This window comes from Betta splendens, chromosome 9 (assembly GCF_900634795.4).
Source record: "Betta splendens chromosome 9, fBetSpl5.4, whole genome shotgun sequence".
NCBI classification, from domain to species: Eukaryota; Metazoa; Chordata; class Actinopteri; order Anabantiformes; family Osphronemidae; genus Betta; species Betta splendens.
In genome coordinates this window covers 3,751,939-3,767,460 of record NC_040889.2, presented here as the reverse complement: position 1 = coordinate 3,767,460, position 15,522 = coordinate 3,751,939, and the positions used below count along the sequence as shown (strand labels likewise).

At 43.9% G+C, this 15,522-nt stretch overlaps 5 non-coding genes across 5 annotated transcripts; all 5 read right to left on the bottom strand.

Annotated features, from left to right (window-relative positions):
* Window positions 1-6,040: 6,040 nt before the first annotated feature.
* trnat-ggu (transfer RNA threonine (anticodon GGU)) lies at window positions 6,041-6,114 on the bottom strand. Its single transcript has one exon. It is a non-coding gene; the product is annotated as a tRNA-Thr (tRNA).
* Window positions 6,115-6,354: 240 nt separating this feature from the next.
* trnat-ggu (transfer RNA threonine (anticodon GGU)) lies at window positions 6,355-6,428 on the bottom strand. Its single transcript has one exon. It is a non-coding gene; the product is annotated as a tRNA-Thr (tRNA).
* A 1,822-nt stretch (window positions 6,429-8,250) lies between these two features.
* trnay-gua (transfer RNA tyrosine (anticodon GUA)) lies at window positions 8,251-8,324 on the bottom strand. The gene has a single exon. It is a non-coding gene; the product is annotated as a tRNA-Tyr (tRNA).
* A 1,513-nt stretch (window positions 8,325-9,837) lies between these two features.
* On the bottom strand, window positions 9,838-9,911 carry trnan-guu (transfer RNA asparagine (anticodon GUU)). Its single transcript has one exon. It is a non-coding gene; the product is annotated as a tRNA-Asn (tRNA).
* Window positions 9,912-10,788: 877 nt separating this feature from the next.
* Window positions 10,789-10,862, bottom strand: trnan-guu (transfer RNA asparagine (anticodon GUU)). The gene has a single exon. It is a non-coding gene; the product is annotated as a tRNA-Asn (tRNA).
* Between the last annotated feature and the right edge of the window lie 4,660 nt (window positions 10,863-15,522).

Here is a 15,522-nt window from a genome sequence, read left to right as displayed (position 1 = left end):
CAAGTCCGAATGCTGGTGGTTCAGAAGTATTGAAGACGATGTGGGATGAGGAAATTTCCAATAACTTTTCTTCAAAAAGAAATCAAGCGGGTTTTGGTGAAAAATCCTCTCTATATGGTCTCAAAAGACTATACAGACATTAAACGTCCTGGGTGAGCTTGAACCACCAGCCTTCCTGTTTACAGCCGAACACGCTGACCTCTTGCGCCACAGAGAAATTTATAGTTTTCTTTGGCACTTCATTTAAAAGAGTTCTTCTCAACAACAGGTATACGGTGCAGTCAAGTGCTTGTCAGTTGTACAGCTATTCTTTACAAGTCCGAATGCTGGTGGTTCAGAAGAATTGAAGACGATGTGGGATGAGGAAATTTCCAATAACTTTTCTTCGAAAAAAGAAAATCAAGCGGGTTTGGTGAAAAATCCTCTCTAGATGGTCTCAAAAGACTATACAGACATTAAACGTCCCTGGGTGAGCTTGAACCACCAGCCTGCCGGTTAACAGCCGAACGCGCTGACCTATTGCGCCACAGAGACATTTATAGGTTTCTTTGGCACTTAATTTAAAAGACTAATTCTCAACAACAGGTATACGGTGCAGTCAAGTGCTTGTCAGTTGTAAAACTATTCTTTACAAGTCTGAATGCTGGTGGTTCAGAAGTATTGAAGGCGATGTGGGATGAAGAAATTTCCATTAAGTTTTCTTTGAAAAATGAAAATCAAGGTGGGTTTGGTGAAATATCCTAACTACATGGTCTTAAAAGACTTTAGAGAAATCAAATGTCCCTGGGTGAGCTTGAACCACCAGCCATCCAGTTAACAGCCTAACACGCTGACCCATTGCGCCACAGAGATACTATATTTCTTTGGCACTTCATTTAGAAGACTACTTCCCAACAAGAGGTACTGTATATGGCGCAGTCAAGTGCTTGTCAGTTGTAGAGCTATTCTTTACATGTCAGAATGCTGGTGGTTCAGAAAAAATTGAAGGCGATGTGGGATGAGGAAATTTCCCTTAAGTTTTCTTTGAAAATGAAAATCAAGCGGGTTTGGTGAAAAATCCTAACTACGTGGTCTTAAAAGACTTCACAAACATTAAACATCCCTTGGTGGGCTTGAACCACAAGCCTTCCAGCTAACAGCCATACGCTGTGACCTATTGCGCCACGGAGACATTTATAAGTTTTGTTTGGCACTTCATTTAAAAGACTACTTCTCAACAAGTATACGGGGGAGTCAAGTGCTTGTCAGTTGTAGAACTATTCTTTAGAAGTCCGATTGCTGGTGGTTCAGAAGTATTGAAGGCGATGTGGGATGAGGAAATATCCATTATGCGCTGACCTACTGCGCTGACCTACTGCTTTACAGAGACGTTATACCCTTTGATTTGGACTTCATTCAGAACACTTTTTCTCAACAATATGTATTAGGTGCAGTCAAGTGCTTGTCAGTTGTAGAACTATTCTTTACAAGTCCGAATGCTGGGGGTTCAGAAGTATTGAAGACGATGTGGGATGGGGAAATTTCCAAAAACTTTTCTTTGAAATATGAAAATCAAGCGGGTTTGGTGAAAAATCCTATCTACATGGTCTCAGAAGACTTTACAGACATTAAACGTCCCTGGGTGGGCTTGAACGACCAGCCTGCCGGTTAACAGCCAAACGCGCTGAGCTTTTGCGCCACAGAGACATTTATAGGTTTCTTTGGCACTTAATTTAAAAGACTAATTCTCAACAACAGGTATACAGTGCAGTCAAGTACTTTTCAGTTGTAGAGCTATTCTTTACAAGTCCGAATGCTGGTGGTTCAGAAGAATTGAAGACGATGTGGGATGAGGAAATTTCCAATAACTTTTCTTCGAAAAAAGAAAATCAAGGGGGTTTGGTGAAAAATCCTATCTACATGGTCTCAAAAGACTTTACAGATATTAAACGTCACTAGGTGGGCTCGATCACCAGCCTTCCTGTTTACAGCCGAACACGCTGACCTATTGCGCCACAGAGAGCTTTATAGGATTTTTTGGCACTTCATTTAAAAGAGTACTTCTCAACAACAGGTATACAGTGCAGTCAAGTGCTTGTCAGTTGTAGAGCTATTCTTTACAAGTCTGAATGCTGGTGGTTCAGAAGTATTGAAGACGATGTGGGATGAGGAAATTTCCAATAACTTCTCTTCGGAAAATGAAATCAAGCGGGTTTGGTGAAAAATCCTCTCTAGATGGTCTCAAAAGACTATACAGACATTAACCGTCCCTGGGTGGGCTTGAACTACCAGCCTTCCGGTAAACAGCTGAACGCTCTGACCTTTTGTGCCACAGAGACATTTAGAGGCTTCTTTGGCACTTCATTTAAAAGACTACTTCTCAACAACAGGTATACGGTGTAGTCAAGTGCTTGTCAGTTGTAGAACTATTCTTTACAAGTCCGAATGCTGGTGGTTCAGAAGTATTGAAGACGATGTGGGATGAGGAAATTTCCAATAACTTCTCTTTGAAAAATGAAAATCAAGCGGGTTTGGTGAAAAATCCTATCTACATGGTCTCAGAAGACTTTACAGACATTAAACATCCCTTGGTGGGCTTGAACCGCCAGCCTTCCAGTTAACAGCCGAATGTGCTGACCTACTGCTTTACAGAGACGTTATACCCTTTGATTTGGACTTCATTCAGAACACTATTTCTCAACAATATGTATTAGGTGCAGTCAAGTGCTTGTCAGTTGTAGAACTATTCTTTACAAGTCCGAATGCTGGTGGTTCAGAAGTATTGAAGACGATGTGGGATGAGGAAATTTCCAATAACTTTCTCTTTGAAAAATGAAAATCAAGCGGGTTTGGTGAAAAATCCTATCTACATGGTCTCAGAAGACTTTACAGACATTAAAATTCCCTGGGTGGGCTTGAACCACCAGCTTCCAGTTAACAGCCGAATGTGCTGACCTACTGCTTTCAGAGACGTATACCCTTTGATTTGGACTTCATTCAGAACACTTTTTCTCAACAATATGTATTATTTGCAGTCAAGTGCTTGTCAGTTGTAGAGCTATTCTTTACAAGTCTGAATGCTGGTGATTCAGATGTATTGAAGACGATGTGGGATGAGGAAATTTCCAATAACTTTTCTTCGAAAAAAGAAATTCAAGCGGGTTTGGTGAAAAATCCTATCTACATGGTCTCAGAAGACTTTACAGACATTAAACATCCCTTGGTGGGCTTGAACCGCCAGCCTTCCAGTTAACAGCCGAATGTGCTGACCTACTGCTTTACAGAGACGTTATACCCTTTGATTTGGACTTCATTCAGAACACTCTTTCTCAACAATATGTATTAGGTGCAGTCAAGTGCTTGTCAGTTGTAGAACTATTCTTTACAAATCTGAATGCTGGTGGTTCAGAAGTATTGAAGACGATGTGGGATGAGGAAATTTCCAAGAACTTTTCTTTAAAATATGATAATCAAGCGGGTTTGGTGAAAAATCCTATCTACATGGTCTCAAAAGACTTTACAGAAATCAAACGTCCTTGGGGGGCTTGAACCACCAGCCTTCCGGTTAACAGCGGAGCGTGCTGACCTATTGCGCCACAGAGAGATTTATAGGTTTCTCTGGCACTTCATTTAAAAGACTACTTCTGAACAACAGGTATACAGTGCAGTCAAGTGCTTGTCAGTTGTAAAACTATTCTTTACAAGTCCGAATGCTGGTGGTTCAGAAGTATTTAAGATGATGTGGGATGAGGAAATTTCTATTAACTTTTCTTCGAAAAAAGAAAATCAAGCGGGTTTGGTGAAAAATCCTCTCTAGATGGTCTCAAAAGACTACAGACATTAACCGTCCCTGGGTGGGCTTGAACTACCAGCCTTCCGGTTAACAGCTGAACGCTCTGACCTATTGTGCCACAGAGACATTTAGAGGCTTCTTTGGCACTTCATTTAAAAGACTACTTCTCAACAACAGGTATACGGTGCAGTCAAGTGCTTGTCAGTTGTAAAACTATTCTTTACAAGTCCGAATGCTGGTGGTTCAGAAGTATTGAAGACGATGTGGGATGAGGAAATTTCCAATAATTTCTCTTTGAAAAATGAAAATCAAGGGGGTTTGGTGAAAAATCCTTTCTACATGGTCTCAGAAGACTTTACAGACATTAAACATCCCTTGGTGGGCTTGAACCGCCAGGCTTCCAGTTAACAGCCGAATGTGCTGACCTACTGCTTTACAGAGAGGTTATACCCTTTGATTTGGACTTCATTCAGAACACTATTTCTCAACAATATGTATTAGGTGCAGTCAAGTGCTTGTCAGTTGTAGAACTATTCTTTACAAGTCTGAATGCTGGTGGTTCAGAAGTATTGAAGACGATGTGGGATGAGGAAATTTCCAAGAACTTTTCTTTAAAATATGATAATCAAGCGGGTTTGCTGAAAAATCCTATCTACATGGTCTCAAAAGACTATACAGACATTAAAAATTCCTGGGTGGGCTTGAACTACGAGCCTTCCGGTTAACAGCCGAACGTGCTGACCTATTGCTCCACAGAGACATTTACAGGTTTCTTTGGCACTTCATTTAAAAGACTACTTCTCAACAACAGGTATACAGTGCAGTCAAGTGCTTGTCAGTTGTAAAACTATTCTTTACAAGTCCGAACGCTGGTGGTTCAGAAGTATTGAAGACGATGTGGGATGAGGAAATTTCCAATAACTTTTCTTTGAAAAATGAAAATCAAGCGGGTTTGGTGAAAAATCCTATCTATATGGTCTCAGAAGACTTTCCAGACATTAAACGTCCCTGGGTGGGCTTGAACCACCAGCCTTCCGGTTAACAGCCGAACGTGCTGACCTATTGCTCCACAGAGACATTTATAGGTTTCTTTGGCACTTCATTTAAAAGAGTTCCTCTCAACAACAGGTATACAGTGCAGTCAAGTGCTTGTCAGTTGTAGAGCTATTCTTTACAAGTCTGAATGCTGGTGGTTCAGAAGTATTGAAGACGATGTGGGATGAGGAAATTTCCAATAACTTTTCTTTGAAAAATGAAAATCAAGCGGGTTTGGTGAAAAATCCTATCTACATGGTCTCAGAAGACTTTACAGACATAAACAGTCCCTGGGTGGGCTTGAACACCAGCCTTCCGGTTAACAGCCGAACTGTGCTGAACCTACTGCTTTCCACAGAGACATTTATAGCCTTGATTGGCACTTCATTCAGAACACTATTTCTCAACAAATATGTATTAGGTGCAGTCAAGTGCTTGTCAGTTGTAGAACTATTCTTTACAAGTCCGAATGCTGGTGGTTCAGAAGTATTTAAGATGATGTGGGATGAGGAAATTTCCATTAACTTTTCTTCGAAAAATGTAAATCAAGTGGGTTTGGTGAAAAATCCTATCTACATGGTCTCAAAAGACTTTACAGACATTAAACGTCCCTGGGTGGGCTTGAACCACCAGCCTTCCGGTTAACAGCCGAATGTGCTTGACCTACTGCTTACAGAGACGTTATACCCTTGATTTGGACTTCATTCAGAACACTTTTCTCAACAATATGTATTAGGTGCAGTCTAAGTGCTTGTCAGTTGTAGAACTATTCTTTACAAGTCCGAATGCTGGTGGTTCAGAAGTATTGAAGACGATGTGGGATGAGGAAATTATCCATACCTTATCTTTGAAAGATGAAAATCAAGGGGTTTGGTGAAAAATCCTATCTACATGGTCTCAAAAAGACTTTACAGACATCAAACGTCCTGGGTGGGCTTGAACCACCAGCCTTCCGGTTAACAGCCGAACGTGCTGACCTATTGCGCCACAGAGACATTTATAGGTTTCTTTGGCACTTCATTTAAAAGAGTTCCTCTCAACAACAGGTATACGGTGCAGTCAAGTGCTTGTCAGTTGTAGATCTTTACAAGTCCGAATGCTGGTGGTTCAGAAGAATTGAAGACGATGTGGGATGAGGAAATTTCCAATAACTTTTCTTCGAAAAAAGAAAATCAAGTGGGTTTGGTGAAAAATCCTCTCTATATGGTCTCAAAAGACTTTACAGACATTAAATGTCCCTGGGTGGGCTTGAACCACCAGCCTTCCGGCTACCAGCCGAGCGCGCTGACCTATTGCGCCACAGAGACATTTATACATTTGTTTGGCACTTCATTTAAGAGAGTTCCTCTCAACAACAGGTATATGGTGCAGTCAAGTGCTTGTCAGTTGTACAGCTATTCTTTTCAATCAGAATTCTGGTGGTCAGAATTATTTAAGATGATGTGGGATGAGGAAATTTCCATAACTTCTCTTCGAAAAAATAAAATCAAGCGGGTTTGGTGAAAAATCCTATCTACATGGTCTCAAAAGACTTTACAGACATTAAATGTCCCTGGGTGGGCTTGAACCACCAGCCTTCCGGCTACCAGCCGAGCGCGCTGACCTATTGCGCCACAGAGACATTTATACATTTGTTTGGCACTTCATTTAAGAGAGATCCTCTCAACAACAGGTATACGGTGCAGTCAAGTGCTTGTCAGTTGTACAGCTATTCTTTTCAATCAGAATTCTGGTGGTTCAGAAGTATTTAAGATGATGTGGGATGAGGAAATTTCCATTAACTTTTCTTCGAAAAATGTAAATCAAGTGGGTTTGGTGAAAATCCTATCTACATGGTCTCAAAAGACTATACAGACATTAAAAATTCCTGGGTGGGCTTGAACTACGAGCCTTCCGGTTAACAGCCGAACGCACTGACCTATTGCGCCACAGAGACATTTACAGGTTTCTTTGGCACTTCATTTAAAAGACTACTTCTCAACAACAGGTATACAGTGCAGTCAAGTGCTTGTCAGTTGTAGAGCTATTCTTTACAATTCCGAATGCTGGTGGTTCAGAAGAATTGAAGACGATGTGGGATGAGGAAATTTCCAATAACTTCTTTTGAAAAATGAAAATCAAGCGGGTTTGGTGAAAAATCCTATCTACATGGTCTCAGAAGACTTTGCAGACATTAAACATCCCTTGGTGGGCTTAAACCGCCAGCCTTCCAGTTAACAGCCGAATGTGCTGACCTACTGCTTTACAGAGACGTTATACCCTTTGCTTTGGACTTAATTCAGAACACTATTTCCCAACAATATGTATGAGGTGCAGTCAAGTGCTTGTCAGTTGTAGAACTATTCTTTACAAGTCCGAATGCTGGTGGTTCAGAAGTATTGAAGACGATGTGGGATGAGGAAATATCCATTACCTTATCTTTGAAAGATGAAAATCAAGGGGGTTTGGTGAAAAATCCTATCTACATGGTCTCAAAAGACTTTACAGACATTAAAGGTCCTGGGTGGGCTTGAACCACCAGCCTTCCGGTTAACAGCCGAACGCGCTGACCTATTGCTCCACAGAGACATTTATAGGTTTCTTTGGCACTTAATTAAAAGACTAATTCTCAACAACAGGTATACGGTGCAGTCAAGTGCTTGTCAGTTGTAGAACTATTCTTTACAAGTCCGAATGCTGGTGGTTCAGAAGTATTGAAGACGATGTGGGATGAGGAAATATCCATTACCTTATCTTTGAAAGATGAAAATCAAGGGGGTTTGGTGAAAAATCCTATCTACATGGTCTCAAAAGACTTTACAGACATTAAAGGTCCTGGGTGGGCTTGAACCACCAGCCTTCCGGTTAACAGCCGAACGCGCTGACCTATTGCTCCACAGAGACATTTATAGGTTTCTTTGGCACTTAATTTAAAAGACTAATTCTCAACAACAGGTATACGGTGCAGTCAAGTGCTTGTCAGTTGTAGAACTATTATTTACAAGTCCGAATGCTGGTGGTTCAGAAGTATTGAAGATGATGTGGGATGAGGAAATATCCATTACCTTATCTTTGAAAGATGAAAATCAAGGGGGTTTGGTGAAAAATCCTATCTACATGGTCTCAAAAGACTTTACAGACATTAAACGTCCCTGGGTGGGCTTGAACCACCAGCTATCCAGTTAACAGCCGAATGTGCTGACCTACTGCTTTACAGAGACGTTATACCCTTTGATTTGGACTTCATTCAGAACACTATTTCTCAACAATATGTATTAGGTGCAGTCAAGTGCTTGTCAGTTGTAGAACTATTCTTTACAAGTCCGAATGCTGGTGGTTCAGAAGTATTGAAGACGATGTGGGATGAGGAAATTTCCAATAACTTGTCTTCGAAAAAAGAAAATCAAGCGGGTTTGGTGAAAAATCCTATCTACATGGTCTCAAAAGACTTTTCAGATATTAAACGTCCCTGGGTGGGCTTGAACCACCAGCCTTCCTGTTTACAGCCGAACACGCTGACCTATTGCGCCACAGAGACATTTATAGGGTTTTTTGGCACTTCATTTAAAAGACTACTTCTCAACAACAGGTATACAGTGCAGTCAAGTGCTTGTCAGTTGTAGAGCTATTCTTTACAAGTCTGAATGCTGGTGGTTCAGAAGTATTGAAGACGATGTGGGATGAGGAAATTTCCAATAACTTCTCTTTGAAAAATGAAAATCAAGCGGGTTTGGTGAAAAATCCTATCTACATGGTCTCAGAAGACTTTACAGACATTAAACATCCCTTGGTGGGCTTGAACCACCAGCCTTCCAGTTAACAGCCGAATGTGCTGACCTACTGCTTTACAGAGACGTTACACCCTTTGATTTAGACTTCATTCAGAACACTATTTCTCAACAATATGTATTAGGTGCAGTCAAGTGCTTGTCAGTTGTAGAGCTATTCTTTACAAGTCCAAATGCTGGTGGTTGAGAAGTATTGAAGACGATGTGGGATGAGCAAATTTCCAATAACTTCTCTTTGAAAAATGAAAATCAAGCGGGTTTGGTGAAAAATCCTATCTACATGGTCTCAGAAGACTTTACAGATATTAAACATCCCTTGGTGGGCTTGAACCACCAGCCTTCCAGTTAACAGCCGAATGTGCTGACCTACTGCTTTACAGAGACGTTATACCCTTTGATTTGGACTTCATTCAGAACACTATTTCTCAACAATATGTATTAGGTGCAGTCAAGTGCTTGTCAGTTGTAGAACTATTCTTTACAAGTCCGAATGCTGGTGGTTCAGAAGTATTGAAGACGATGTGGGATGAGGAAATTTCCAATAACTTTTCTTCGAAAAAAGAAAATCAAGCGGGTTTGGTGAAAAATCCTCTCTACATGGTCTCAAAAGACTTTTCAGATATTAAACGTCCTTGGGTGGGCTTGAACCACCAGCCTTCCGGTTAACAGCCGAAACACGCTGACCTATTGCGCCACAGAGAGATTTATAGGTTTTCTTTGGCACTTCATTTAAAAGACTACTTCTCAACAACAGGTATACGGTGCAGTCAAGTGCTTGTCAGTTGTACAGCTATTCTTTACAAGTCTGAATGCTGGTGGTTCAGAAGTATTGAAGACGATGTGGGATGAGGAAATTTCCAATAACTTCTTTTTGAAAAATGAAAATCAAGCGGGTTTGGTGAAAAATCCTATCTACATGGTCTCAGAAGACTTTACAGACATTAAACATCCCTTGGTGGGCTTAAACCGCCAGCCTTCCAGTTAACAGCCGAATGTGCTGACCTACTGCTTTACAGAGACGTTATACCCTTTGATTTGGACTTAATTCAGAACACTATTTCCCAACAATATGTATTAGGTGCAGTCAAGTGCTTGTCAGTTGTAGAACTATTCTTTACAAGTCTGAATGCTGGTGGTTCAGAAGTATTGAAGACGATGTGGGATGAGGAAATATCCATTACCTTATCTTTGAAAGATGAAAATCGAGGGGGTTTGGTGAAAAATCTTATCTACATGGTCTCAAAAGACTTTACAGACATCAAACGTCCCTGGGTGGGCTTGAACCACCAGCCTTCCGGTTAACAGCCGAACGCGCTGACCTATTGCGCCACAGAGACATTTATAGGCTTCTTTGGCACTTAATTTAAAAGACTACTTCTCAACAACAGGTATACAGTGCAGTCAAGTGCTTGTCAGTTGTAGAGCTATTCTTTACAAGTCCGAATGCTGGTGGTTCAGAAGTATTGAAGACGATGTGGGATGAGGAAATTTCCAATAACTTTTCTTCGAAAAAAGAAAATCAAGCGGGTTTGGTGAAAAATCCTATCTAGATGGTCTCAAAAGACTTTACAGACATTAAACGTCCGTGGGTAGGCTTGAACCACCAGCCTTCCAGTTAACAGCCGAATGTGCTGACCTACTGCTTTACAGAGACGTTATACCCTTTGATTTGGACTTCATTCAGAACACTATTTCTCAACAATATGTATTAGGTGCAGTCAAGTGCTTGTCAGTTGTAGAACTATTCTTTACAAGTCCGAATGCTGGTGGTTCAGAAGTATTGAAGACGATGTGGGATGAGGAAATTTCCAATAACTTTTCTTCGAAAAAAGAAAATCAAGCGGGTTTGGTGAAAAATCCTCTCTATATGGTCTCAAAAGACTTTTCAGATATTAAATGTCCCTGGGTGGGCTTGAACCACCAGCCTTCCGGTTAACAGCCGAATGTGCTGACCTACTGCTTTACAGAGACGTTATACCCTTTGATTTGGACTTCATTCAGAACACTATTTCTCAACAATATGTATTAGGTGCAGTCAAGTGCTTGTCAGTTGTAGAACTATTCTTTACAAGTCCGAATGCTGGTGGTTCAGAAGTATTGAAGACGATGTGGGATGAGGAAATATCCATTACCTTATCTTTGAAAGATGAAAATCAAGGGGGTTTGGTGAAAAATCCTATCTACATGGTCTCAAAAGACTTTACAGACATCAAACGTCCCTGGGTGGGCTTGAACCACCAGCCTTCCGGTTAACAGCCGAACGCGCTGACCTATTGCGCCACAGAGACATTTATAGGTTTCTTTGGCACTTAATTTAAAAGACTAATTTTCAACAACAGGTATACGGTGCAGTCAAGTGCTTGTCAGTTGTAGAACTATTCTTTACAAGTCCGAATGCTGGTGGTTCAGAAGTATTGAAGACGATGTGGGATGAGGAAATATCCATTACCTTATCTTTGAAAGATGAAAATCAAGGGGGTTTGGTGAAAAATCCTATCTACATGGTCTCAAAAGACTTTACAGACATCAAACGTCCTTGGGTGGGCTTGAACCACCAGCCTTCCGATTAACAGGCGAACTCGCAACCTACTGCGCCACAGGGACATTTATTGGTTTCTTTGGCACTTCATTTAAAAGACTACTTCTCAACAACAGGTATACAGTGCAGTCAAGTGCTTGTCAGTTGTAGAGCTATTCTTTACAAGTCCAAATGCTGGTGGTTCAGAAGTATTGAAGACGATGTGGGATGAGGAAATTTCCAATAACTTTTTTTCGAAAAAAGAAAATCAAGCGGGTTTGGTGAAAAATCCTGTCTACATGGTCTCAAAAGACTTTTCAGATATTTAACGTCCCTGGGTGGGCTTGAACCACGAGCCTTCCTGTTTACAGCCGAACACGCTGACCTATTGCGCCACAGAGACATTATACCCTTTGATTTGGACTTCATTCAGAACACTTTTTCTCAACAATATGTATTAGGTGCAGTCAAGTGCTTGTCAGTTGTAGAAGTATTCTTTACAAGTCCGAATTGCTGGTGGTTCAGAAGTATTGAAGACGATGTGGGATGAGGAAATTTCCCAAAACTTTTCTTTGAAATATGAAAATCAAGCGGGTTTGGTGAAAAATCCTCTCTAGATGGTCTCAAAAGACTTCACAGATATTAAACGTCCCTGGGTGGGCTTGAACCACCAGCCTTTCTGTTTACAGCCGAACACGCTGACCTATTGTGCCACAGAGAGATTTATAGGATTTTTTGGCACTTCATTTAACCCTCACGCAGCCTTCGAGGGGGTCAGTCTGACCCCACGAGACAAACAATGAAACTTTTGATTCTTTTTACGTTTTTTGGCCACAAGGCACCTACGCGTCGCAAGATCAGCTGCGGCTCGGTCACCCCTCCCTTCTTCTTCGTCACAGGCCCGTCCCTCGTCCTCCCGGGGTCCGGCGCGACCCGAGCCCCCTGTACCTCCCCGTCCCTCGTCCTGCCGGGGTCCGGCGCGACCCCAGCTCCCTGTACCTCCCCGTCAGGCGTCCTCCCGGGGTCCGGCGCAACCCCGGCCCACGGAACCTCCCCGTCGGGCGTCCTGCCGGGGTCAGGCGCGACCCCAGCTCCCTGTACCTCCCCGTCAGGCGTCCTCCTGGGGTCCGGCGCGACCCCGGCCCACGGAACCTCCCCGTCGGGCGTCCTGCCGGGGTCCGGCGCGACCCCAGCTCCCTGTACCTCCCCGTCAGGCGTCCTCCCGGGGTCCGGCGCGACCCCGGCCCACGGAACCTCCCCGTCGGGCGTCCTCCCGGGGTCAGGCGCGACCCCAGCCCCATGTACCTCCCCGTCCCGCATCCTCCCGGGGTCAGGCGCGACCCCAGCTCCCTGTACCTCCCCGTCAGGCGTCCTCCCGGGGTCCGGCGCGACCCCGGCCCACGGAACCTCCCCGTCGGGCGTCCTGCCGGGGTCCGGCGCGACCCCAGCTCCCTGTACCTCCCCGTCGGGCGTCCTGCCGGGGTCCGGCGCGACCCCGGCTCCCTGTACCTCCCCGTCAGGCGTCCTCCCGGGGTCCGGCGCGACCCCGGCCCACGGAACCTCCCCGTCGGGCGTCCTCCCGGGGTCAGGCGCGACCCCAGCCCCATGTACCTCCCCGTCTCACATCCTCCCGGGGTCAGGCGCGACCCCAGCCCCATGTACCTCCCCGTCAGGCGTCCTCCCGGGGTCCGGCGCGACCCCGGCCCACGGAACCTCCCCGTCGGGCGTCCTGCCGGGGTCAGGCGTCCTGCCGGGGTCCGGCGCGACCCCGGCTCCCTGTACCTCCCCGTCAGGCGTCCTCCCGGGGTCAGTTGATTAGTTGGTTGAGGTTAGGGTGGTCTGTCGAGGAGCTCCCGCCCCCTGCGACTTGTCCACCGGTCTGCGGGGGAGTTGAGCCTGGTTGTAAACCTCCACACGGTGCGGTTCTCAGAGTAATGGCTGTCTACAAGAAGACGGTAAGAAAAGCGTTTCAGTGAAATAATACCTTCTGTTTTAAAATGTTTGTTAAAAGAAAACGAGAGAGATGCTTTGGCTTTTTGGTTTTTTCCTTTTCAGCTGCAGACCATCGCAGTCATTTGATCAGAGCGGAGGGCAGCCAAAGGCCTCAGTATCTTGAGGATCACAACACAAAAAGGCACAGTTTGACTGTTCCCTATGAGCCGCCCCAGGTATCACTGCCTCTCACTTCTGACCTTTCCCCTAACGTAGCAATTAAATGTTATCATTCTGTTGTGCCTCTCGTTCCGCTTTCACGGTTTGTCATCCCTGAAATTACCCGTGCACTAAACGACTACTATCCTGCATGTGTTTCAGCCGGGCTCAGAGATCACCACAATCCTGTTCAACTTCATGTGCAACAGCTCCTGCATGGGAGGCATGAACCGCAGACCCATCCTCACCACATCCTGACCCTTGAGACTTCAGAGTACGTATGGTTTCATCTACCAGGATTGGTGTGAGCTGAAACGTATTTGCTGGATAAAGAGTAGTGTTATATGGAAACCGAGGGTGGACGTGGTGTAACTTGATCTCCTGCTTTATGTATTTGCCTGTTTTATGTTTATTTTGTTTCTAAATGTAACTTGAAGTTGAAGTTGTGCATCACTGTTATCCCACCTCAAAGATAGCTTTTGCAGCCTTAGTAAATGTTTTTCTACTGTCTTTTAGCGGACAACTTTTGGGCCAAAGATGCTTCGAGGTGCGTGTCTGCGCGTGTCCCGGCAGGGATCGTAAAACAGAGGAGGCAAATAGTGCCAAACTTCAGACAGGGGCCAAACAAGTGAAGAAAAGAAGTATGTGTTTGTTTATTAATGCTGGGTTTGTCTTTGCACCTTGGCTGTCTTCTATCTTACGGATCACGTTTTGCTTTTCTAGAAAGTGCCCCAGCAACAGATCCTGATATGTGCAAAAGGAAGTCTGGCTCAAGCACAGACGAGGAGGAAGTACTTATGTTGCTAGTTAGTACACACACAAAGTACTTAAAAAAAACTAGTGTTGTCACAGAATTGCTGCTCTCAATTTAAATCCTTTTTTTTTCTGCAGGTTAAAGGCCGTGAGCGCTATAACATGTTAAAAAAGATAAATGATGCATTAGAACTGGCTGGCTGAAAAAGAGGCGTAAGTATCTTTAAACTACAAGACACACACACACACACACAGAAACTGTGATCGGATGTCACTTTGATAAACATTAGCTGCTACGGAACAGCTGCATGAGACTTTCAGCATTGCATAGCTGTAGTGTTAAATACTTTTTCCCTTAAACCAGACGTGTCCCATCTCTGTTCTGCATGGTCACTGTTTGTTCCCTCTCTCCACAGTAAAAACAAAACCAGGGCTTCTAAGGAACTGCTGCCGTCCAGTGGAAAGCGCGTCTTGCAAAAAGCAGAACGAAGCGACAGCGACTAGTTGCAATCTGCCTTCTTTTAACCGAACATCTACGATCATGACTATGAATCATTGTTTACCTCCCTTTGATGTTTCTACATTAATTCCTGCCATCAGTCTGAGGGCATACGTTGAGCAGTAACGTATTAACGATTCAGTGGGGCTTTACTATTTTTAACTACAAAGCCCTTTAAATAGTTTTTTTTTTTTTTTATCTCCTGCAGGTTATGTTCAGTGTTGCTTCCTGGCCAACATCCCTCAGCAGGAGGCTGCACGATCATCGAGTTCAGATGAACTGCGCGACCCCAGCCCCCTGTACCTCCCCGTCCCGCATCCTCCCGGGGTCAGGCGCTACCCCAGCCCCCTGTACCTCCCCGTCAGGCGTCTTGCCGGGGTCCGGCGCGACCCCATTTTTTTTGTTTTTTATTTTTCCTTCTCCTTTCCTCCCCTTTACCTCCACCCGTGCCACAGGCCCACTGATGATGAACATGATGATGATGACGAACATGATGATGACGAACATGATGATGATGATGATGATGATGATGATGATGCAAGCAGACAGCTGCGTGCAAGGGCTGACCATTTTAAACGAAAAATAAAACAGACCAAACAGGCAAAAACATTTGATTAAATGCCAAAAGTTTATTTAATAATATAAAACAGTTATGAAATAAAGGAGTACAAGGCGCATTCCGTACAGTATAATTTAATCGGTACGCGTAAAGCAACAGAGGCAGGCGTAGAAAGAAATTGAATACGGCCCCTTTTTTTTTTTTTTTTTTTTTAATCTTCATCAACGGGATTCTCGGCTCATCAAAACTTGACGCGACGCAACTTTCGCAGCAGCGCCAGCATCAGTATCCCGCAGCGTTGGTTGTGGCTCTCGCTCCGCCGCGAGCCGCACACGACGCAGTGTCATGATTCATGTTACCTGTCACATCCGGTTTTATTTTGTTAGACTTCCTGTTACTCTCCGGTTCTCAGTATTCACACCTGTACGTAATCAGCAATCACGCTTCAGTATTTAACCTCCAGCTCTC